Source organism: Canis lupus, chromosome 8 (genome assembly GCF_048164855.1).
Source record: "Canis lupus baileyi chromosome 8, mCanLup2.hap1, whole genome shotgun sequence".
In the NCBI taxonomy this organism is placed as follows: Eukaryota; Metazoa; Chordata; class Mammalia; order Carnivora; family Canidae; genus Canis; species Canis lupus.
In genome coordinates, this window is record NC_132845.1 from 32774763 (window position 1) to 32801611 (window position 26849).

The 26849-nt window shown below is 36.0% G+C and overlaps 1 long non-coding RNA gene across 1 annotated transcript; it reads right to left on the reverse strand.

Moving 5' to 3' along the window:
• LOC140638070 (uncharacterized) lies at nucleotides 1-26849 on the reverse strand. The gene is made up of 3 exons (XR_012035256.1): nucleotides 26612-26849; nucleotides 23964-24067; nucleotides 1-267 (listed from the first exon to the last, which is right to left on the reverse strand). It is a non-coding gene; the product is annotated as an uncharacterized lncRNA (long non-coding RNA).

The window sequence follows — 26849 nt, forward strand, 5'->3', positions numbered from 1 at the left end:
TTTTGTTTTAATGCTATGTATTTTGAGTATTTTCAAGAATTTGAAATTCCTCTTCCCGACAATAGTCTTCAGCTAATGATTGTTTCAAGACCAGAGTCTTTCCTTTTTGTGTATCATTGACTTTCATTTTTATATCTCTTTTACTTGTGGCATAGCTGTGGAATACATAATCCATTCAATCCTCTAGCAGACATGTTCTCTTTCTTCTTTCAAAATACATTCTTCTATTGGAAGCTTAATAGCAATTCCAGGTAAGGGAAGAAGTACCTGAAAGGGATGGGGATATGCATTAGAAAGTTTTGACTGTCCCTGTTGCCTTTGAATTCTAGATACATCTACTTTTCACTTCCATGATTGTCTCTGTGCCTCCAACTACATTTCTAATCCTTGGCTGCCTTAGTCTCCTCAGACTGCCGTAACAACCATAACTGGGTAGTTTAAACAACAGAAACTTTTTTTCTCACAGTTCTGGAGGCTAGAAATCCAGGATTAGGGTTCCACTGTGGTCCAGGTCTGGTGAGAGCTCTCTTCCTTGCAAACAGATGCCTTCTCTTTATGTCTTCTCATGGTAGAGACCTATTTCTTCCTCTTCTTATATATCTGCAGTCCTATTGGATTAGAGCTATACCCTTAAGATCTCATTTAATCTTAATGATTTCCTAAAGACTCTTTTTCCGGATATAGCCAAATTAGGGGCTAGGGCTTCAACATATGGATTGGATAGGGTGATGACATCAGTCTTTAGCATTGGTATTTATTACAGTTAATACCATTCACTAAATGACCAACCTGACCTTCTAGCATGATCATAGTTGATCATTTAAGAGCTCATAAACAGCACATTTGCCACACCTGGGTCAATATTTAGTAAAGGAAACCTAATAAGGAATTCACAGTCCTCTCATTGGCTGCAGTTCTGAAGCAGCACAAAGGGGCTTAACAGGACCTGTGGATAGGGAGAGGAATCCTGACCCTTGGGCTTGGAACTTATCACCATATGAAAAGGAAGTACCAATGCCATCTCTAAAAAGATGAGGGGCCAGTCCAAGGCTTGAAGTTAAAGTAGTAAGAGGTGGTGAAATCTTGTTTTGCCTTCTAAGTAGTCTGCTGGGATAGGTATGCCTTATGTCCTAATTCAAGCAGTTTTTCTATGCATTAGGCCAGCATTTGCTTTGGGCTATGGGTGCGGGGGGGCCAGTCTCACACCAACTTAACCCCAACCTCTCATTTTCCTACCCTACTCACATACCAGCCACTCACAGCCGCTTTTTTTCTAAAGTAATTGAAATGTTTCACAAACCTAGTGTTTAAGTTCCCTCTTCTCTCTCTAAGTTGCCTAGGATTTCTCTTCTATTTGGGGAACATCTTCTAATCATCCTTCACTTATGAGACATTCTCTATCCACCACAACCAAGAGAAATCTCTTCCTCAGACGTTTTACCACAGCACTTGGAGTATTCCTCTATGACGGCACTTACAATATCATATCAAAGGTATTTATTCTATTTATTGAATATGAAATTGCTGAAGGCAAAAATCATATCTCACCCTTTCTTCTATTCACAGGCTTTATTACCATGCCTGGTTTATGGTAGATCCTTGATAAATGTGTGTTGAGAAAATCCTTACATAAAAGAATTTCTTCAGTCTTAGAATTCCTAAAAGCATGTGTAGTGTATACCTTACATTGTGTTTCTTTTTTCATTGGATCAAGGATTTCAACAAAGAGTTATTTGATATTCTGTATGTTCCAAGCATCATACTAGGTCTGTGGATAAAATCATAAGGAGCAAAGTGGAGTCTGGAGTCAGGAGGACTGAGCACACCGTGGGCTCATCCAATAGCTCATGACTTTGGACAAGATACTTTATCCCTGTAAGCTCCAGTTTCATTATATATAAAATGGTGAGGATCATAGTGCTTTCCTACACAATGTGCTATGAGAGTTAAATATGACAAATCAATTTAAAATGTTTAGTACTATTGTGACATAAAGTCAGTGAAAGATATTCTTCTTTTTCTTCTTTCCCTTCTTCTTGTCATTGTTACTCAAAGAATGATCATGAGTCTCATGTATCCCATCCTGAGTAAGTACACAGGAGTTGACATTTTTTCACATGCATAGATATTACATGTTTGACAAGATTGTGTACTCCTTGGAGGCAGGGATTCTGTAAAAACAGACCTCTTTGTGAAGAGCAATTTTTTCCTCCATGATAACACCGTAGTATCATTGTTAAACTCAGGGAAAATATTTAATTGTTTGATGTGTGCATTAAAGTATGCAATGAAAAAAGAATCAAGGTTGATTCTTATCCATTGGGTGAATAACAGTAAGTACAACAATAAGAATATGCTTTGAGGGAATGGTTGCCATGAATCAGGCACAGTGCTCTACGTAAATTATATTGTTTTCTCCTCCCAGCAAACACTTGATATAAATATGCTTTATCACTGTAGAAACTGTTTTAGAAATCTTAAATAACCTGCCCAGTCACTTCCTCATTTACCCATAATTCCCCAGGATAATGAGTCCCAGTTTTTAAAAGAGTTAACAATGCCCTGGCGCTTTATATTTGGTTTTGTGATATCCTGTCTCTTCCCAGCCCCACTTGTATCTTTCTGTTCATCCCTAAACTATAAAGCAATATGTGACACATCACATATTTGTCTCTTAGAAATACACTTAGAATATTTTTGTTTTGAGGCTTTTCTTTAAAAAAATGTGGAGCACTAAAGAAGGATAGAAATCTTCTGAGAAATGGGGAAATCATCATGGGAAATAAGCAAGGATAACATCGCACATGTTGTATTTGGGGAGCATCAAATATATACTGGTGCAGTCTGTGCCATATTTGGTCTCCAGCATGGGCCAAAAGGAGCAAGTGTACACAATGGATGTGACAAGCAGCCTCATAATTTAGCTCAGTTTATGTTATCTTAAAATAGTTCATAGTCTTTGTGGTGACTGTTATATATTTAGATTTGGAAAGTTTTTGTGTGTTGCATTTTTGTTATGAAATATGTATATATTCTCAAGTGAATGGTCATTGGGTATGGTCACCTTGTGTCCTGATTTAGCAAATGCCCTTCATTTTCATTTTTAAATAAAGTGTTGTTGTTCATAATTACAATAAAATAACCAAGCATGGGTTTGGAAGACTCCCATTTTATTCCTCCTGCTGGTAACATGCTCACATCTGCTGATTTGTGAAGTTGTATGTAGTGAACATAAATCACACTTTAACATTTGTTTAAACCTGAAAGATGACCAGAGATAGTTGATCTTTTTCCCCCAACTCTTATGGGTCAATGTATCTAATAACACCCTTTCAAGGGAAGCATGTTGTGTATTCTCTGATAAGGTGAAGTGCTCTTGAACACTATGGATAAGAGCAGCAGATTTCTTCCAGTCTTGGATATAAGTGGAAAAGTAGTCAACACTGTTGCCCTTCCTTCTGAGACATTTGGTAAACCTGCTATTATGCAAGGGCCCATGCAGTGACCTAAGAATGCACAAGCCTGCCAGACTCTCAGACTACTGGCCTGTAGTGTGCCGGATAGTCAAAATATGACAGTCATTAAAGTGTGCATCCTAGAGGCACCTGGTTGGCTCAGTGGGTTAAGCATCTGCCTTCAGCTCAGGTCATGATCCAGGGGCCTGGATTCAAGTCCCAAGTTGCTGGGCTCCCTGCTCAGTGGGGAATTTGCTTCTGCCTCTCCCTTTGCCTTTCCCCCTGCTCATGTTCTCTCTCTCTTTCAAATAAGTAAAGAAAATATTTTAAAAAGCAAAGTGTGCATCCTAGAACAATGGTCTCCTCAGATCTCTTTATGTGATCATTGCTCTGGTGTTAGGAGAGAGTCAGAACTGCTGAGTAGAGGTCTCTAGTATTACTTACAACCAAAATAGACCTGTTCTCTCAGATAATGCTTCTCATTGTTAGTAATCCATTGATTATTGTGCCCATTGGTAAGAGAGATTGGTGTTTAGATTCCATCTACATCATAAATGTCTCTGGTTATAACAACCCAGGCCTTTTCTGGACTAGAAGTGTGACCATGACAGTTTTGCAGTTGTCTTTCTCACGAGATGAAGCTCTGGGCTTCTGCTATTTATGATCATACCTCCTGAACATGAAAGGTACACTCATGTGGACTCCTAAGTGTTGAGTCATGTACTCTGAAGTCCTGGCGAGAACTTCTCCTTGTTTTAAACTTTGGGGAAAAATTACTGATGTAAACTTTGAGGAAAAATTACCTTTAGGTTGTATGCTTTGACCTACAGAAACTAGATTGCTAGTTTTTTTTTTTTTTTTTTTTTTTTTAGATTGCTAGTTTTAAACAAATTCTCTTGGATTCAGTTTTCTCTATCAGATGAATCTGTGTTACATACAGATAAGAACTACATGGAAAAAATAAAGCAGTGAAGAGAGATACAAAGTTCTATGGATTTCAATTTTAGATCAAGTAGTCACAGACAGTTTCACTGTAAAGATAATGTTGTTTTTTTTTTTTTAAGACTTCTAGGAAATGAGGAAGATATCATGATATAGAAGAGGAAAGAACCTTCCAGACTGAAGGAAAATGAAAATACAAAGGCCTTGCAACAGAGGCATGCCTGGTGGGCTCAAAGAAGATGATATGGTAAGACATAGTGAAGGAGTAGCAGAGAAAGGAAGTCAGAAAGATAATACCAACTGCTTAGAGTGGCAACATCTGGTAGAAATATGAGTCACATAAGTGATTTTTCAAAAGATTTATTTATTTATTTTAGAGATAGAGAACATGTGAAAGAGTGGCAGGAGGGGTAGAGGGAGCCAGTCTTCAAGTAGACTCCCTGCTGAGTGAGGAACCCCACACTGGGGATCTCAGGACCCTTAAATCATGACCTAAGCTGAAACCCTGAGTCAGATGCTTACCTATTTACTGACTTCCAGTCACATAACTAATTTTAAATTTTCTAGTAGCCACATTAAAAAAGTAAAAAATGCAAAATGCAAAATTAATTTTAATATGTTATTTAATAAACATGTGAAAAATATTATCATTTTAACCTATAATAAATTCAAAACATTGATATATTTTTAAAAATTTTTGTACAAAGTGTTTTGCACAAATCTAGTGTGTATTTTCTGCTTATAGTACATCGCAATTTGGACTCTACCTCTGGAGTACTCAGTAGCAACCTGTGGAGATGGCTACTGTGCTGGACTTAGGGACTACAAAGCTATTTTAAGGACCTTTGGATTTTACTCTGAGATAGGTCCTGGAGGATTTGTAGAATGAAAAAAGAAGTATGCTTTGACTCACACATTTTGACAAGATCATTCTGACTATTGTGCTAAAAAACTGAAACATGGAAAGGGATCAAATTTGAAGACTATTGCAATATCCCACATGAAATAGGATAGTAGCTGAGGTGTTGGTCATGGAGGTTATGAGGAATGGTTGAATTCTAGATGTTTTGAAAGTGGAGCTGACATAATTTGCTGGCAGATTGATTGTCAGATATGATAGCAAAGAGTCAAACAGATAAATTGTCCCAGATATGTATGTTTTTGAAAGTGTCTCTTATAACTGCAAAGTGCAACGTTGGTCAAGAATCATTGGTCTGGGGGCACCTGGGTGGCTCAGTGATTGAGCATCATCTGCCTTTGGCTTAGGGTGTAATCCTGGGGTCCTGAGATCAAGTCCCACATTGGGCTCCCTGGATGGAGCCTGCTTCTCCTTCTGTCTATATCTTTGTCTCTATGTGTCTCTCATGAATAAATAAATAAAATCTTAGAAAAAAAAAAGAATCATTGGTCTGGTGGCAACTCCTGTGTATCTTGATGTAATCCCCACTGCTTGGCTTCCCTGATGAATCTCTAAGTCTGGAAAGTTATTTATTTTGGACAGGGAGGTAGTAGGATTTGAAGCAGGGAAAGTAGGTTAGGAGATCAAAATACCTTCAAAGTTAGGCAATGATAAGATAGGTTAGAAGCAGCAAGTGCCCAAACAAAGGGGTCCCGTGATTAAACTCTGATTCAGAAAATGCCAGTGAAGGGAAGGAGGGAGGTTGCTGTGAAGTCTGTTCTGAGGGCCAATGTAAAAGGTTCTAGAAGTTTGGACTTGGGAACTCTGGTGGGACTGATCATTTCTGTTTATAGATCAGGATTCGGTTTATATGGGCATTGTCACTGTCTGAAATTCATGGAACTATACAACTATCATAGGTCATATATATGTTTCATAAGAAAGTGAAATAAAAAATAAAAATAAATTGACCATCTCTCTGAAATGTGCCACCATTCATCAGAATAGTAACATAAAACCTAAAAGGCCAATGCTTTAATTTATAGTGAAAATACAACTATATTATTTAGACTGAACAATTGCCTCAGTTGAGTTTGGCAAAATGACATAAGATGCAAAAATATAATCAGGAGGTGGCTGGGTGAAAGTGAAAACAGAAGAAATAGAGTCATTAAAATGAATTGATGGCTGGTGTTACAGAGCCTTGATAATGTAATTCACTCATTCTTACCACAGACACGGAGCTTCAGAGCTCAATGTTCTTTTCTGTGGAGACTGTTGAAAATGGTTATGTCTCACTGACCCCCTGCCTTTCACTGTTCAACCACCTACCCAGTCTGACACAACTTTTGTTATTTTCTTCTTGAAATGCTCTAATGTCCTAATAAGATCTTGGAGATAAAGCTCTTTTAAGATTCCTTTCTAGGTCCTATTCTAGAATAGTCATATTATAATTTAACTAAAAACAACTTCTAAATTTCTTGAGGGAAGCTACGTTGAGATTCTCATGTAAAACCCATAGTATCTTGGTGACATGCTAGATAGGACACCTAGAGGATGTTGAAAAATCAAAGATGACCTGAAAGGTCCATGCCTTGGAAAAATATTATGTTCTTCCACTTACTGAAACAAACGTAGCAGGAGTAGGAACAGGATCAGGGAGGATGGTGATAGGTGTGTTTTGAACACGTTAAGTGAGAGGTGATCTAGCCAATTGCGTTTGCTCTGTTTCTCAAAATTCCAGAAGAAAGTTTGAGATGTAAATATGTTGATTATTTTCCTCTGAAGGAGGCTACAATTGTGGGAATTGTTGAAAGCACCAAAGGAAGGAGGGGGAGGAAAGAAGAAGCCTGGATCAGGCAGGAGCTTGTGGAGTATGACTATTTATAGAAGGAAAGAAAAAAAAAAAAAAGAGAGAGAGTCTGAAACTGCAGAGAAGATAAAATATCCTAGATCTAGAAAGATAGGGGGACATTTTCAGGAGAATGTGTAACCTGCATTATAAAAGTAATGCTAAATTTTACAGAATATTAAGACTGAGATTTGGAAACTTAATTTTCTAACTTAAACATTCAACAGAAGGGTTCCTGGGTGGCTCAGTCCTTTAAGTGTCTGCCTTCAGACCAAGTCTTGATCCTAGGGTCCTGGGAAAATGCCCCTCGTCAGGCTCCCTGTTTCTCCCTCTCCCTCTGCCCCTTCTGCTCACTCATGCTCTCTCTCACTATTTCTCTCTTTATCAAATAAATAAATAAAATCTTTTTTAAAAATGTCTTAAAGATTCAAGGGAATCTACTCAGTAAATGAATGGTCTGCAAAAGTCACACTTTGTCTCTTACTCCAAACTGGATATATCAGGAGTCAGAAGTTATCAAAAAAATAATACTTTTTCCCATTGTTTTGACTTATGTTGAATCATAATATTAATATATGCTTTATTCTTAAATACTATTATTCTTAAATACTATTATTCTTAAATACTATTAAAAGTAAGCGGGAAAGTTACAACACAGTAGGTTGTTCCTGTTGAGAGATATGAATATCCTCTGTATAAGTTTATTGAGTAGAAATATCTACATAGATATTTTTCGCTTTTTGCCTTTAATTTAGGGGGGAAAGTGTATTCATATAAGGGAAAGAAACAGTGAAAGAAAAGTCCAAAATAGTTAGAAGACAATCAAACCAGGTAGGTTAAAGAGGAAGTGTAGAGAAATTGAATGAGTATACGAGCTGAGAAAGCTTTCAGTAAGAAAACACTGTCTTCATCCTAGAGAGCAGAAAGAAGAATGAGCAGAAAACCTGAAAAGATGATGAAGTGCAAACATTAAGGAACCACTTTCAGATGGTCTGAAGATTTACAATGACATAATATGGAATATCTGATATTAAGGCCATTGGTTGACAGAGTACTTTAGTATGTTGAGACAATTTGAAAAGATCTAGAACAGCCTCAGAAGAGACTATGTAGATGTACACAGGGATTGCTGAGCAGTTTTTAAAAAGCCCATAAAAGGTTAGACTGCAAAAAATGTATAGTGGAGTCTTTTTTATTTTTACAGATTTTTTTTTTTTAAGAACAGCTTTAGGCACCTGGCTGTCTCAGTGGTTGAGCGACTGTCTTTGCTCAGGTTGTGATTCCAGAGTCCTGGGATCGAGTCCCACGTCAGGCTCCCCATAGGGAGCCTGCTTTTCCTTCTGTCTATGTCTCTGCCTCTCTCTCTCTCTCTCTCTCTCTCTGTCTCTTATGAATAAATAAATAAAATCCTTAATAAGAAAAATAAAGAACAGCTTTAGGCTCATAGCAAAATTCAGCAGAAGATACGGAGATTCTCTGTATACCTCTTGCCCACAGTGGAGTCTTTTAACATGTTTAAATAAGTGTGTTAACGCATCCCTCAACAGCTATTAGTAGATAATATTTTATAAATAAAAGGAAATAAGGAATATAAAGGACAGGCAATAGAATTTCTAAGTTGAATTCCTCAGAAAACTCAGGGTTCAAGTCTTGAAAGTAGTCATATTTGGTTTGCTTTTGTTTTGCTTTGTGTTTGATAATGACTAAAAGATACTAGTGGGTTGATGAAATGAGATGCTAAAAAAGTTCATTGGAATTTGAGACATTAAGTAACTGAGAGTCCAGAACTTTGGAAAAGTTGTTGATATACCTTTTTTAAGTCATTGAAAATAAACACACAGAAGAGGAATGTATCTGCGCGCTATGTGCTTCAAGGAAGTCAAGGTATTGTTCAGGGATGAGTGTTGAAAACAGAAACAAAGATTAAAGAAGGTTGTGGAGCAAGAATCCAAAGAGTGACAGAAGGCAACTAAACAAGACAACTTGCAGGGAAGCAAGAAGAATACCACTTATTTCTTGCATTCAGGATTCTGGAGGTAGCATGTCTACCACAACTAGAAAAGAATTAAAGAAAAACGTGTCAACAACTGTAATGGCTGAAGCTGCATTTAGAGAATTTCTGTTGCCATCTCATTAGATATTTTTCTGGATTATTTATTCGTAGGTTTCAAAGGTGAGTTTTAATAAATTTTTACATTTGCATTCAATTCAGATGGAAAAGCCATATGTTGATAAACTTACTGACACACAATCTGCTTATCATTGTTTCCCTTCAAACCCCAAATTGCATATAAACAGAAAAACTAATCAGCTGAAGCAGAAACAGTATCAATTAGGCTGGTGCCTGGGAACTGAAAAAAGAGCAAACAAAATTAATTCCAATCAGTTTGGTAATAAAAAAATCAAAAATATGTAATAACTCAAGATGACTATGCCAGAAAGTTGTTGTGATTTGGCTAAGTATTTTTACATGAACGTTTATAATCCTTCAAAACAGTATTCGTATATGTATCTTATCATCATTTTAAAATTATGCTTAGAATCACTGTTACAATAGTTAAGACTATATGAAAGAGGAAATTGAAATTTTCAAACACACCTCCATGTCTCTTTTGTGGCTACAATCACATATTGCAGATATTTCAAAATAATAATGATAAACATATATTGAACATTTATTTTGTACTTTATACATTTTTTAAAAATCATCATACTAGTCATTCAAAGCATGATGGACTTCATTATTATTGAACGACCTGCAAGTCTTTAAGAGGATTCCAGTGAGAGAGGGTTCTCCAAATCACCTTCACAAGTGCCCTATGGGAAAAGAGTAGGTTTCAAAGCCTAGCAAGCCAAGAGAGGACCAACTCTTAACAACCTGGATGGAACCAGTCGAGTAAGATTCAGGAGGCTTACATACCACCTAAGAAGTGGCAGAGAAGAAAGAGCACAGATTTTATAGGAAAAACAGGAAGATAATGACCATGCCCCCTCCTGCTTGCTTGCCAACCTTGTAAGAGGGTTAAGCTACAGAGTGGACAAGAGTTGAGTGGGGCGGGAAGTTTGGATTACCTAGGATTGAACAGATTAATTACTGAATTGGTGTTTTTCACTAGAATTCATTATTTGAATGTCTAGAAAAGTTACTGCAATTTTTCTTCAGTTGAATTCCATGAATATAGAGGTTCCAACTGAGTGGGCTTTCCAAGGCATTAAAAAAAAAGACGCAGCTGTTTTCTGATTTTAACCTATGTGTTTTAATTCAATCTAACAATTATATCTACATAACTCTGGTTGCTTAGCATAGCATTCAAGGCCTATAGAAAGTGGGACTTGCTTGCCTTCTCTGCTTCATGCATTCCCCAAACTATTCTTCTCTCCTATATTTAAAGTATATGTGCAACCCCTAGATGCCAGGCAATTTTATGAGTCTGTTCTATGTTTGGGGTTGATGAATGAAAATTTCCATACCTTGTTACTAAAATACAATTTTCAAAAAAAATTGCATTATTGTCATGCAAATATAAAATGAACCAGAGGGAAAAAAATACATATATATAGACCACTGGGCCTGTACACACATACACACACACACACACACACACACAGTATTTAGTTAAGAAGCTGAAATAAATTTGCATATATTTAAGTCTAGTTAATATCCCATATCCCATAAGGTTATAAAATACAATGTTTAGTATTTTCATTTGTGCTAGATAGAAATCAACTCTATCTTTCCTGGGAAAAAATTCATTTTCATTCCTATGAATGAATCATTTGTACAATTCTTAGTTTTCTAAAGTTAAACCCTATCCCTTCAACACTGAAAATAGAGGAAGTCAACCAAAGGTACACAGCTCTGACCCAGTAAATATTACTCAGCACTCCCCTGAAAAGATAACCAACAATTTCTTTTGCTTTATTTCCATGTCTTGGACGATTTTTGTGATACCATTACTTTCCTGGTAAACTCACTCATCTGTCAAGACTCAGCCCAATGGCCGCCTCCTCTATGAAAATGTTTCAACCGCCTCCAGGAAAACTCTTGGTCTCAATTTACCCTGATTCCTCTGTCACCAACATCTTTCTATAGATCGAGACGGTAGTTATTTTGTATGTCTTTTCTCTCTTGTTAGTAACCAAGAGTATTCTTGGCATGTGAAACCATAGTCAAGTTGCTGTGTAATTAGATCTGAAGTCTGGCTTCATCGTTTAGTAGCCATATAAGCTCAGTCCAGTTATTTAACCACTCAGAGTTTAATTGATCTCATCCTTTAAATAAGAATGATGTCTAATAAACACAAAGTTTTATCATGAGGGGTAAATGAAACAAACTATATAAAAATTTATTTTGATGCTGTCTCTCCATAAATAGTAGCAATAGTGATAAAGATATCAAGAACATAGGAAATGATAGAAGGAAGTGGAAGTGAAATTTTCATATACATGTTTAAACTCGAGTTTTGAGAACATCTCAGAATGTGTATTTTATGTGTGACTTGATATATTTCACTGGACCATCCTTAAATTTGAGTCAAAAATGTCAGTTTCAAGTCCCACTAAAAGTAGATGGTAAAAAAAGGTACAAATCATTTACTTATTCAGTCTATTAATCATAGTAATTCGCAAAACAATTTAAGCTTTTAAAAAAATTTAGATTCCAAAGAATTTTCTAAATGCTTTTTTCCCATGTCCTTTTCATTTATAAACTACACAAAATTAATTTCCTGCAACTGTATAATTTGCAGGACCTCCTACTCACATATTAACATTTTCAAAAGAAAATGAAAAACTCATAAATTATCTCTAGGAAAACATGACTTAATTAGTGAGAAATTTTTATTTTAATTATGGCATTAAAGAACACAATTCTAGGCACAAAGAAGAAGTTAGAAACCCTCTCTGTGGTTCCTGCAGGGTACTTACACTCACCTGAGTGGGTCCCAAGAAGGGAAATACAGCACTATTGGATCTAGAGAACCTACTCTAGATTTTCTTCCAAACCATCGGCTTTCTCATTTTAGAGGGAGAATAAAGAAAAAAAGTGACTGTATTCTAACAAACAGACAAAATGGGAGTCTGAAATATGACAACAAATCACCCGCATTCTTCATGGCGGTTTATCTTCAACCCAGCAGAATAACTGCTACCAAAGCAAGTAGAAAACTGACAAAGAGGTGCACCACTCCACACGCTAGTTCAATTCTAAAAAAAGTTTTTTCTAAGTTGGATTTTTGTAAATTGAGTCATCCTTTAAAAGCATTAGAAGGACTAAGGATTTAAAGGAATCCATAGTTGAGCCTGTTTTTATAATACAAACATTCAGTGGCTTTTTCCTTTCTTTTATTAACTTATATTTTCATAGAACAGAATCAGAAGTTGGCTTATTTGTTAGGTTATTTGTTCTGAATATTCTACATTCTCCTACTAGAGCTGGAATGCCAGTATATAACCATGAATTATATTATCATGAATAATAAATACATCTCACACACTGAGTGCCTGCTTTGTGTGAGGCAATGTACCAAGTGCTTTGCATGGATTATCTCATTTGACCTATAATGAGGTGTATCTTTATTTATCTTGATTATAGAAAAGGAAGTATATGTCCAAACGAAATTATGTACTCTGGATCAGAAATAGTTTAGTGACAAAGCTAAGTTCTTTGACCCTACCATCCAAAGTAGGTGGTAGAGTCCAAAGCTCTACCATCCAGCTTTCTTTATCTTAAAGAGCCTGATAAAGTAGTGACTTTGATTTGTGAAAAAAACATAAATTCTTCATTAAATATCCAAGATAAAAGTCCTCATTTTCAGTGGCCCAGATGACTAAACTTAATAAATAGTTATTTATCTTACAATCTTGAGGGGAATTTTAAATGCCCTTTATTGGCAGTGTGGAAGAAGCAATGATTATTTTTCATTTTTTTGTGAAAGGATTTGGGTTGCTTTGACTCTGAATTTGTGTAAATGGAAAATGCATTTAGAAACTTGTTACCTACAACTCGTGGGGGTCAATTTTTAGCTGTAATGACATTCAAGAGAGTAAATAATGAGATGAATGTGTGCTTTCTCACATAAAACTAACAAGGCTCATAAAGAAGTCGGCTTGGTAGAATTTTGGGATGTCTCATCAAGATGGCCATAGTTCCTTTCTCATTTATCTTTCTCATCAGAAATACTGCATAATTATACATTAGCTATCCAAAGGAATAAATTAGAAATCCTAAGGGGAGCAAACTTTCTTTAAAAATAATGACTAATTAACATAATAATAATCTCAGTATTTCAATTAATAATCAAGAGATTCTGTTGAAACCCAAAGGGGTTGCAGACATGAGGTCGAATACTAGAAGTGGTGTGGGTGGGTAAATAACTTTCAGTGATTGTATTCCCAGATATTTAATTTCTCTCTTTACTAACCCTTCTATGAAATCATAAGCAGGAGCCATATGACTGTCAGCATTGATTTGACAACAGGACTATAATCTAACAGAAGACAAAACAGTGAGAAATTGCCAGAGATGGGTTGTAGTTATTGGAGGGATCACTTTGTTGTCTTGGAAAATCAGTGAAGCTTAAATCTTAATAGAATCCAAATTTTAGTTGTCTTTTTAAAGTTTAAAGGTGAAAAAGACTCACTTTAGTGCCCTAAGCCTATAGGCTATAACCTCTGACATTTTTAAACTTTGCCAAAAAAAAAAAAAAAAAAAGAAAAAAAAAACTAATAAGAGGATCCATTAATAAATGGAAAAATTCATAAAATGATAAATTTTAAAGCTTGCTTTAAAAAGTGATTAACAGTATTAGTATGTGACTGAGTCTATCACATGTGGTGATCAAAGCATTTTAAACCTTGGAGGATTAACATATTAAAATAAGAGCTAATCTAGCTGTTTTAATTGCCTTGTCAATTATCCAATTATTTAAACTGGCTAATTTATAAATCAGATTTAGAATTAAACCTTTCTTTCAGAGTTGAACCACGGATCTAAGATTAGCAGCTAAAATCAAGCAGTTCTATTTGGCTGATCTTGTAAATGTAGAACCTTCCAAATCACAAACTGCTTTTGTTGTTTAATTATTCTACAGGTAAAAGGACTGTGGATGTGTGACTGTGTGAGGAACCATTCTACTTCTCATTTCTCCAAGAGATGAAGCCTAAACAGTTCCACATCCTTTTTGTCATCCTAATTTACTCATTGACAATAAGTACATTTTCCGTCTTCTTGCTAAATGTAATTCTCAAGCCTTAGAAACCAGCTCTTTTTTTCATGCCACTAAAGGCCATGTCACTTAGAAACCAATCATTAAGAGCAGAGTGGAGGCTGCTCCCACCCACCAAGATTGATGAATCACCGTGAAGATGGCTTGACTGTAATCCATTATCTCCAACATAGCCCATAACATAACAAAAGGAAAAAGGAAAAACTAATGTCCTTTCCATGGATAAAATCTCTCTAGCTGCACCATCTTCTTTTTTTTTTTTTTTTTTTTCTACTTTACACTTTCAAAAAGAAAAGTAAAACTGGAGTGGTATTCTATTCCAAAGCAATGCTAATGTATCTACAATCAAGAAAGAAGAAAAAAAGAAACAAGATTTTTTTGTATTATAATTACAACCGGTGCATGTTGGGATTCTCAAGTTGGAATGTGCATTGTGGAATAATAAAATAAAACGTATTTCCTTTCATCATCACCATCAAAGTACATACAGCTAAGAAACTTGCCATTAGATAAAAGATTAGCAGCGAGACTGATTTTACTGTTTACATGATTAAGTGCCCTTGTGTGGTCTAATGTATGTTGGGAGATGCCTCAATCTCTGAAGGTCAGGCACTGAGAATACAAAGTAACAGTGAGGAAGAAGATAAAAGCTTGCCTGTGGCAAAAACATTTCATAGGAAAAGAAACATCTGGTAGTGACTTTCATATTTATGGGACTAGAAGCTGTCCCCAAGTACCTTGAGAAAACTCGTAGACTCATGCAGTTATTAAAATGAAGAATGTCTTCAAATCTTTACTGGGAATATATTCTCCACATAACACAAAACAATTGTCAGTTAATTTTTACATAACTTAGAAGCTATATGTTATTGATCAGAAATAACAACAAAAATATGACAGTGTGTTGGTATCCAACTGCTTCTGCAAAAAAAAATCACAAATTCAGGGGCACAAAACAATACAAATCTATTCTATTACAGTTCTGGGTGCAGAGTCTAAAATCAGCGTGTCATTTGGGCTGTGTTCCTTTTGGAGTTATCAGAGGCAATTCTGTCTCCTTTCCTTTTTCGACTTTTAGAGGCTACTTGCATTTCTTGGACCACGGACCTTTCTTTGCATAACTCCAAGTCCTTCCTTCTGCCATCACATCTTCTGCCCCTCATTCACCCTCTTGTCTTTTTTTTTATTATTATTATTCTTTTTTCTTATAAGACCATTATTGGTCTTATATAGACGTTGATAGCATAGTTGATTAAGCATCCAACTCTTGGTTTTGGCCCAGGTTGGTCATGTCAGGGTCCTGATCAGGGTCATGAGATTGAGCCCCACCTCAGGCTCTGGGCTCAGCATGGAGTCTGCTTAAGACTCTCTCTCACCCTCTGCACTTCCCCATGTGTGCATGTTCTCTCTCTTGCTCTCAAATAAATAAAGGAATCCTTAAAAAATAAAACCATTATCATTAGATTTGCCTCCTCTTTTGCTCCCAGATAACCCCAAATAATCTGAAAATTTCTGATTTAATCACATCTACAAAGTCTCCTTGGACATATGAGGTAACATATTCACAGGTTACAGGAATTAGGACCTAGTCATCTGGTGGGAGTGTGGAGCAACATTCAGCCTACTATAGGATGTCCTCTGGCATCCAAATATTCATGTCCATCCCAAATGCAAAATACATTTGCCCCATCCCTGGGTCCCCCAAAGTGTCAAACCATTACAGCATCAACTCAAGCCCCAAATCTCATTAAGTGTCATCTGTTGAAAAATCCCAAACCTCACCATTTAATTTATCTAAATTAGGTATGAGTGAGTCTGAGTTTAATACATCCTGGGTAAAAAATTTCTCTCCATACACAAACTTATAAAACTTAAAAAACAAGTTATCTGCTCCTAAATCACAATGGTGTCAAGCATAGGTTAACAGTTACAGGCATTCTCACCCAAAAAGAGATAAAATGTAAGGTAAAAGGAATCCTTGGTCCCAAACTTTCAAAATCCAACTGGGCAAACTCTGTTAGGTTTGAAGACCCAGGAATAGTCTTCTCTAGCAACTGAGTCTTGTTTCTAGCCTATTTTCTTCCTATAGAATCTTGGAAGTCTAAAAACCTCCTTTCATTTCATCTTCTCTCTGTCCTTTTCAATCCAAACTGACAGTGTTTCTGCTGGTATAACATTCTAAACAAACCGAAGGTCTTCTGTGTATATTCAAGGATTCACTCCATTAGATAAGAAACTCCTCACAGACCCTTCCCTGATAATCCTCTCTCTATTCCCTGCCTCTGCTGGGATGACTGACGGGTCCATGAGTGACATGCCTAATCTCCTCAAAGAGCTCTCTGTGTGGCTGGATACTTTGACCTTTTGATCCATTGGAGACACTGTCAAGAGATTATGCAGCCAAACACTTGACTTCATCTCTAGAGTATGCTTTCCTTACAATGAATCCTCTAATGTTAGCATCTTTTACCATGTGGATAGGCTGAGAATTTCTCAAATCAAGTTTGGGTTTCTTTCTGGGTAAGAGGTCTTTCAATTTATCTCTTTCCTCTTGCATTTTACTATAAGCAGCAGGAAGAAATGAAGTCTTGCCTTCAATATTTGCTTGGAAATCATCTCAGCCAAATATCCAAGTCAATCTTCCACAAATTTTGCTTCTAACACAAGTGTAGGACATAATTCTGGTAAATTTTCTGCCACTATGTAACAAGAATCACCTCCCCCCCCCACCCCCGCCAAAAAAAAAAAAAGAATCACCTTCCCTCTGGGACTCACTTCCTTCTGAGCGCTCAACAGAAATAATCTTCAACATTCATATATCTATATGCATTCTGCTTTTAACTATTTTAGTATTCCCTAAGATGACACAGGCTTTCTGTGTTCCTCACTTCTTTCTGAGTCCTTCCCAGCAACATCTTTAACATTGACACTTCTACCAGTAGTCTGTTTGAGGCAAAACTAGGCCTTTTCTATCATTCTCTCAAACTCCTCCAGCCTCTGCTCATATAATTCCAAAATCATTTTCACATTTTTAGGTATTTGTTAAGGAGCTCTCCACTTTTACGCACCAAAATATGTCTTAGTTTCCTATGGCAGCTGCAGCAAATTATTATGGAATAGGAAGCTTGAAATAACTCAAATTTATTCTCTCACAGTTTTGGAGGTCAGAAGCCTAACATCAAGATGTTGACAAGAATGCGTCTTTCTAGAGGCTTTATGGGAAAATTTATTCCTTGGCCTTTCCCAACTCCTAGTCTGTCTACATCCCCTAGCTAATGACCACTTACTAGACTCACTACTACCTCTTTCTCCTATAGTCACATCTCCTATTCCACATGGTCTCCCTCAAGGACCACTGTGACTATATTTAGGACCCATCCAGATAATCTAGGATAACAATCTTTGCATCTCAGAATCCTTAATCACATCCTCAAAGACATTTTTGCTGTATAAGGTAACATATTCACAGGTTCTAGAGATTAGGACATAGATATCCTGGAGCGGGCATTATTCAGCCTGCCATAAATAACCAATGCTGACTGCTAAGTGGTAAAACTATCAATGACTTATGTTTGTACATTCATTCATTTCACTCATTCATCAATTATTCATTCATCATCCTCAGTTCCTCTACATGAAAAATATCAAGCTTGATGCTGGAGATGCAGAGAGAAAAACACAATTCCCATCCTAAGGAATTTAGTGTCTTATCTGGAGAAAGACAAAAAGATAAAAAGATAAAAAATTGAAACTTAATGGATCTCTTTCCTCTTTTAAGAAAACTTTTAACTCAGACCAAAAGAAAAGGATAGGTCAAGGAAGATTCAGGGATCAGGATGACATGTGATGAAAAAGTTGAAATCAGTCAGCCAAATTATGGGGCATAAGGTGAGTTCAGGCAGAGGCAATAGCATGAGAAGGAAAGCATTATCTTATCTTCAGTTACATGTTTTAATATTTCAGAGAAAACCATAAAGTTGCGATAAATGTTAACCATTTCTTTTTCCTTTTTTGATCTGTACTTTTCAATCTTTTATTTTATTTTAAAAGATTTTATTTATTTATCCATGAGAGACACAGAGAGAAGGGCAGAGACACAGGCAGAGGGGGAAGCAGGCTCCATGCAGGGAGCCCAATGTGGGGACTTGATCTCAGGACTCCAGGATCATGCCCTGAGCCGAAGGCGGCACTAAACTGCTGAGCCACCCAGGGATCCCAGTAAGAATCTTAAGTAAGAATACGTAATAGTTCCTATCACTACTCATTGATGATTAGTCTGTTTTTGGACATGAAAATAAGCAAACTATTACTGGCTAATAATTATTCAGGTTTTCTCTCTCATGTATTGAGACTAAGAAACACAGACTGAGGTTAGTTGGTGGTAGGCACTGGAGCTGAGATACTATGATGTAGTGCAATGGTATATAAGAATCACCTATAGAACTGTCTAAAAATGTAAAAACACCAATTAGCCAACAGATATTCACTGGAACAGGCCAATTTGAGAATAATAGTCAAAACTAAGGGGTTTTCCCCCACTATAGTACATGAGTGAACTCAAGAAAGGCACACCAAGATTATCTGAGGGGCCAAAGCAATCTGTCCCCTATGAACTCTCAAACTGATCCACCAGAGCTCCTTTCCAGAATGTGAATCCACGTTAAAGAGTAAGTACTAACAGTACTAATGGCAGGATCAAAATTTATCAGGATAGAACAGAAGCAGAGGAAGAAAATGATCCAGTGGGGGAAGTAGACAGAGCCATAAAATCCTGCAAAGCAAGCTGCCATATGTAAATTTCTTAAGCATTAACACACACACACACACACACACACACACACACACACACTCATGCATGGAGAAGAAAAAGTCTGTGAAGTTAGACAAGTTACTTAAACCAAGACCCTTAATGAAAGTACGGGAAAAATAACATCACACACACACAAAATGAGCAAAATGTAAGTATCAACACTTAAAATTCCTTACAAACATCTGCTGTTTACAAAAGATTTAAATGAAGACTTTGTTAAAAATAAGAATATCTGGCTCCTGTACCACGAGGTCTTGTCTATTAGTTACTGTAACAGCTGCTTCCCCTCAATATCCACATTATTTACTTTGTTATGCAAATATTCAAGTATCTCCATCTTAATATCAACAACAAACCTCTAACCATGTCTGTATTTTATGTCTGTATTTTACTAGTTTAATTCTCAGAAGATAGCATTTCTTCTACCTTTTTTCTATAAGTTCATTGCATCCCACTACATTTATGTGGACTCTTCTTATCCTCTTAAAAAATGGTTTATATCTCCAAATGTATCCTAGTCTACTTTAATGAGAAAATGTAGAAAAAGAAAGGAACCAAGGTTAAATTTCCTATAGATATAGTGAGTGAAATGTACTTTTAAACAAATTCAAAGGGGTTAACAGAGTGTATGGTAGAGGACACAGAGTGAAAAATATTATTTAATAACAGATATAAGAAAACACATCAAGAAAACTGATTAATGTGGTATAACTCTGACTATAAAAAAAGTAATAAAATGTAAATAGAACAAAGATAATTTCACTATGTGGTGTTTCAAATGGCTATGACAAATGGCCTCTCAAACTTAATTCCTAGGTGATGACTAAAAGTATACATATCATCAATTGAAAAACATTTTATTAAATTTTTGAGCTTATATTTTTGGATTACAGTTCAGCATAGTTTAGGTAGATTGGCATGAATTGTATATAAAACCACCAGTTTCAATATATTAAAACAAAGCACCAGGGAAATGGCAGGTTAATGTGTAACCAGACAAAAAATTTCATCTGTAATAGAGTCAAATGCATTTGCATCTACTCAGGGTAGATGTTAAAAACAAATGACGGTATGAGACGTTCCTTCCAACCCTTAAATTATGCACTGAGGTTGATGAGACCAAGCAGGACAAACATTCAGAGAAGTATTCAAGAACTTGATGTGTAAAATGGATTTCTTGCTGTATTTTCTGTATTATTGTATTCATTTTCATGACTATACTTAGAATTTCTTCAATTGCTATAAACAGAGGAAAACGCAGCTTTCAGAAGACTGCTTATCTCATGGTGGGTTTCTCTGTTATATTCAAAATAAATTTATAAAGTAAATATAATAATACGAAATGTATGCAAATTTGTGAGTGTAAATCTTATGCTGGCAATTTCCATTCATAGCAACTATGAACATCATCAGTCTCCTCTGCAGACCTTATCTACTGTGTTAGTAAGTTTAAATATACTAAGCATTATATTACAATCAGTACCTTTGGCTCGTGTTATGCATTTCACTTATTATGGTACTAAAATCCTTTGATTTAAAGCCCTAATATATAATCTGGTAACCTAAATAAGAATTAACACCAACACTGTTCAATTTTATCGCATCTATATTTTACTTAGTGGAGCAAAGGCAATTAGCCAGACCCTTTGATCAATATTTACAGGCAAACTTGTCCAGTTTGGCTATTACCCTGAAAATAGACATTGGAAATTTGCTTTTCATTTTTATCCTTACTTTTTTATGATTTTTAAATGGAATATTTAGTTTACTTCATCTTTTTTTGACTTTCGATTTTATGAACTCAAAGTAGGAAGCTGTGAGTTTAGTTTAGTATTCCCTGAATTTAGAGTGAGCTACAACCAGATCAAAAAAAGATATTTTACTTTTCTCTAGTCTAGAAAACATTGATACCATCTCTATATTTGAAAAAAAAATTATAAAAATAAAATATAGATTCTTTGTACTTATTTTAACCTATACCACATAAGAGTTTTTTTCCCTCCAGATTTAAAATGAATCTTCACTCATCAGGATTCCCAATTGGGACACCTGGGTGGCTCAGTTGGTCAAGTGTCTGCGTCTTGATTTCAGCTCAGGTCATGATCTCAAGTCCTGAGATTAAACCCTGCATTGGGCTCTGAGCTCAGTAGGGAATTGGCTTGAGAGTCTCTCCGTCTCTCTCTCCCCCTCCCATGCTCTCCACACATGCCCTCTTTCTGTAAGAGAATAAATAAATAAATCTTTTTTTTTAATTCTCAAACATTTGATTAAATGTCTTTCCTTCACAAATCAACTTAACACTAGGTTTTGTCAGATGGTTTAAATGAATTGTGTCCCTCTCATATGAAAAAGAACTAAATCCTCTGTGTCTGGAATCTGTCCATCATAAAGTTTGAATCTGGTACCTAATGCCTTCTGTTATCTACTGCTGTATGTCCTTCCTTTAGAACTTGAGAACTGCGACCATAAACGTGACTAGTGTAAGATAGCAGAGCAATCCTCCAAAAGAAAATTAATTTAGTTACTTTATGACATACTTATTTGGATGATTACTTATTGATAATTAGCATCTGTTTATTTTTTTAAGGGCAGTCATTTTAAGTGTCAATACATACTTGGCTAATAGAAAGAAGTTAAAACAAAACTCTTTCTTTCAAATTCTCAAAGTCATATCTGATAACACGAGAGAAAGCAGATCTGACTTGTTCCAATCATGTTTTTTATCAAAAAAAAATTTTCCTGACAAAGATGAACTTGGCTCATCATAGAAAGAAGATTCTCTGGAGACTGTTGCTAAACTCACTTTGTTTGAAAAAGTAAATTTCAAGACATGATAGTTCAAAGGGTAAGTTTTTCATTTGTAGACTAATTATAGAACATTCATACACTATTTGTGCTTATTATTTAATTTCTAATTTATTTTAAAGAATAAGAATTATGCTTATAATTTTTACTTTGCCTAAATATACCAGTATATCCATGAATAGTGACAGAATTAAGACAATTTGATATTCTTTTTTTAAATCTTTTTTAAAAAAATTTTTGAGAGAAAGGAGCAGAGGGACAGAGGAAGAGGGAGACAGGCAGACTCCTTGCTGAGTGGGAAGCTGGACACAGGGCTCCATCCCAAGACCTTGAAATCATGACCTGAGCCGAAATCAAGAGTTGGATGCACAACTGACGGAGCCACCCATTAACAATTTGATATTCTTAATGATTCTCTGTTGAAACCTGCACACTGGGTCAAAGGGTGTGACAAATGCGAGGCTCCTACAAGTTCTGTGCATAGGGATTCTCCTCTTTGGAATCCAGGCATCTGAGCAAGCAGCCTCTCCCCAGATTAAGTCCTCAAAATTTTTTTCTCAACAAGTAGTCAAGTAGTCAAGTAAAACAGTGCTAAATGGAGAGTTTCTTTTCTTTAGGTAAACCTAGGAGATCTGAGTGTTCCTGGAACCCCCATGGGGATGTCATGGGCTGTCAATCCCTCGAATCTGAGTAGTTCCTATTAAAGATTCTATGGGAGTCAGTCATATTTTTACAATCACTGTTAAATGATGTCTCAACTTTGTCTCCAGCTACTCTGAGGGAAGGAAAAAGGACTTCTCTACTTCCAGGATATTTCAGTCTGGCTTTGGTGGAAGCAGAGTTCAAAGAGCCCATGATTTGAGGTCCAGGTGTAAGGGTATAATTTTCCATGTGAGAATCCTCAAAGCACTTTCTTTCTTTTTTTAAAGATTTTATTTATTTATTTGAGAGAGAGAGAGAGAGAGAATGAGCAGGAGCTGTGAGGAGGGATAGAGGGAGAGGGAGAAGCAGACCCTCTGCTGAGCAAGGAATCTGATGCAGGGCCCCGAATTCATGACCTGAGCCAAAGGCAGATGTTTGACTCACTAAGCCACCCTGATGTGCTTCAAAGTACTTTCTTGATTGTATGGGTGCAATCAAAGAGAGAGAGAGAGAGAGAGAGGAGGAGGAGGAGGAGGATCAGAGGCACCTGTATCTCCCAATATGCTTCTACCTTTGGCTACACACCTAGTTATAACATCTGAGGACCAAACCCTGGTTTCAAATTTTCAGATGGCATCTGTCTGCTTAGCATCCTCACCTGCTACAATCTTCTTTTGTTCCTTATGTTTTCCCTCTGAGTGATTTGTCTTCTTAATATTCTCACTTCCGCCCGACAAGATTCAACAATTAGCTCAGTCTTTCTCATCTGCACACACTGGCTTGTGTGAAGTGTGTTATAAACCTGCAGATCACCTTGATGTCTTTCATTATTCTATCCTTGTCAAGAGTCAGTACCCCGTTCTTTAGTAACTTTGCCCTAACTCTGGGAAGTATCGAATGACAGAAGGCCCTCTGCACTCTTGCTGGCTAGTATTGCCTACATTGGGAAGAACAAAGGATTTTTTTTTTAGTTCCTTCAATTTGGTCTACAGAAAACACATTAATTCTAAAGAATGAGTGGGAGTGTTGGTGATAGAGATGAAGCTGAAGAGAAAGAAGATGAGATCCTGTACACAGGGGATGCAGATGAGCCACTCATGGAAAACCTGTTCTCTCCATGTTTCTACTGTATGTTTCATTGGTCTGTACCACCAACAACTTTCTTTCTCCAATCTTTAAAGATCCCATCCAAGCTCTTTTCACTAATTTTGCTTGTGCAGTTATAAAAACTCAAAAATTTTGAATAAGGCTGATGACAGATCTCAATTGTTTGCAAAAATTCTATGCTGCTGCTTTGTGAGTCACCAATGCTAAAGATTTCATGTTGTCTTACCTCCTGCACCAAAAATCCTTCCTTGAATGATCCCTTACAAAGAGCAGTCCCCAAATAATAGTCATGCTTAGGCTGGTACCTCCATGGAGAGGGTCAGTCTTGTCCTGGCAAGAAAGGGCAGAGGGAGGCAGATGAGGCTCTGGTTGACCTATGCCTGTGCTCAGGACTCCTGACTCCTGATAAAGGTGGATCCAGGTCCACACTGACTCACATACAACACTGTGCGACCTCTAGAAGTCCCCATAGGTGTCTCTATATAGATTTATTGAAAAGCGTATTTCCTTTATATGTATTTTAATATTTATTAATTCAACTTAAGTTTCTTCCTCTTTTAATAGAGGTTTTTAAACCACTTAAACTTATTCTTCTAATTGTTATTTAGATGTCAATCTTCTATAATTCTATTTTATGCTCTTGTTTTACTATTTCTTTCTTAATAGCATAATTAATCATTTTATAATGTATTACAAGTTTTGAAATACAAGAATAGTCTTTTTCCTACACATCTTTGAAAGAAGAGAATTTGACCACTTTTATAGTTTCTCTCTTACCTTCTGACACTTCCCACGTACCTTTATTTTGAAGATAGAGTCCATTAATTTTCACTTTTTTTCCCTTTATGTCCTATTTGATCCAGCAGTTATACAAGGTAAGGTTTTCTAGTCCTAGCTCTCCTTTATGGGTTCTGTATTCTAATTTATTTTTATTAGTCTTTTTCTTATCTTTATGATATTATTTAATTAAATCCAAATGTTTCTTCTCAAAAACAACAATCATGTTTAGTGCATAGTCCATTATTGGTACAAAATTGTCCCTGTACTTTGAGATACCAGTATTACTTAACTTTTTTTTTTTTAAGATTGTATTTATTTATTCATGAGAGACACAAAGAGAGGCAAAGACATAAGCAGAGGGAGAAGCAGGGTCCCTGCAGGGAGCCTGATGGGAGACTTGATCCCAGGACCCAGGGATCAGGACTTGAGCCAGAAGCAGATGCTCAACACTGAGCTGCCCAGGCACCCCAGTATTACTTAACTCTTGAACGATCATCAAAGATTCCGTGGGTCTTTTTTGAGATGTCTTGGGACGTATTGAGATATAACCTGCACAATATGTATTTATAGAAGATTAAAGAATGATCAATTTGGATAAAATAGGAACTTGTACTGAGTGAACTAGTGCTAGGAAAATTCAAAAAGAGGGGCACCTGGGTGGCTCAGTGGTTGAGCATCTGCCTTGGCTCAGGTCTTGATCCCAGGGTCCTGGGATTTAGTCCCCTGTGGAGTCTCACATCAGGTTTACAGCAGGGAGCCTGCTTCTCCCTCTGCCAATGTCTCTGCCTCTTTGTGTGTGTGCCTTTCATGAATAAATAAATAAAATCTCAAAAAAAAAAAAAAAAGAAAAGAAAAGAAAAGAAAAGAAAAGAAAATTAGAAAAGACAAAAGACATTGTTGCTCAGTTCAAAGTGTGGAATTCCACCTCTTCAGATGCTAGATCATACCTGCTAGGGCTTTACGCAGGAAGAGGTATTTGGTAAGTTATTTAACCAGTATTTGTTTGATAGGCTGTTTTATTGTATATTGGCATTGAAAATTAAAGTTAAAAATTGTTAGGGTCTTTTCATAGTAATTTACATTTACACACTTTATTTGGAACATAATAGGTCTTTTTAATTTTTCTCAAGTCCCAATCTTGGGAATTATTTACTTTAGCTCAGAATTTTTGTCTCTTATGATTATTTTTTTTTTATTTTTGTTCTTCTTGTTTATGTAGTCATCTCTCTTTGTTCTATGTTCTTCTCTGTTGACTCCTATTACTCACATAGAAGTATATTCTCATTCTCTATCTTGCCTTGAGATTATTTATGTACACTTTTAAAATTATTCCAGTCAGCCTTCTATTCATTATCTGATTTTCTTCAGAGACAGTTCTAGCGTACTATATTAAATGTTACAGTGCTGATTTGATATTTTATATCTTAGAAATAATTTTAGAATATTTAGGGTATATTGTTGAGACCCAGTTTCAGTTTATTAAGCATTGGTATGAGTTGTTTTTATAAAAGTTTCTAAGAATTCATGTGAAAATTTCTCTTTAGGAGTTCATATTACCTTTGACATTTTTGTAATTTCTCCATTTTCTTTGATGCTTCAGAATATTTTGCTTGTTTCTTTGTTTTAAACTGAGAACAGGTTTTCTCTAAACCAATACTCTCTACTAATTAGCTTGCTACTTCTGGGAAACAGAATTTGAAACAGACTTAAAAGCCCCAATTTTGGAAGGGGAAGTAAAACAACTTAACTTAAGAAGTGTCCTTTCCTTGCTTCCAACCTCAAATATTTGTACAACACATTCCTGTATTTTAAAAAAAAAATTAAAATGCAATTCTTGATTTCACATTGGCAATTCTATGTCTCAAGAAGAGGATTAAAGAATGAATAAAAGTGTACATATATGTATTCTTACTGGAAGCTATATATTAAAATGCACATAGGTGCATACTCATAGCCCCAGACTAGTAAACAAAACAAGCAAACAAAAACAAATTTTCAGCAACAGTAGAATGAATAAATAAGTTGTAGTTACCCATAAAATGGGATATTAAATAACAGTGCTACTGAATGTACCATGAATAATACTGTACTCACATACATAATATTGAGCACAAGAATCCAGATACACAAAACTAAAACTTCTATTTGGTCACGAGAGCTGGAGTGGTGTCACCTTGGGGAGAAGATCTGTGATACGGAGGGAGCACAAAGGCCACAGTTTAGGAACTGTTAGTATCCTACTATAGCTCTGGAAAAGGATTATATAAATATATTCCCTTTGTAAAAGTGGTTGAGAAGTATATTGTGATTTGTACACTTCTTTGTATAAATG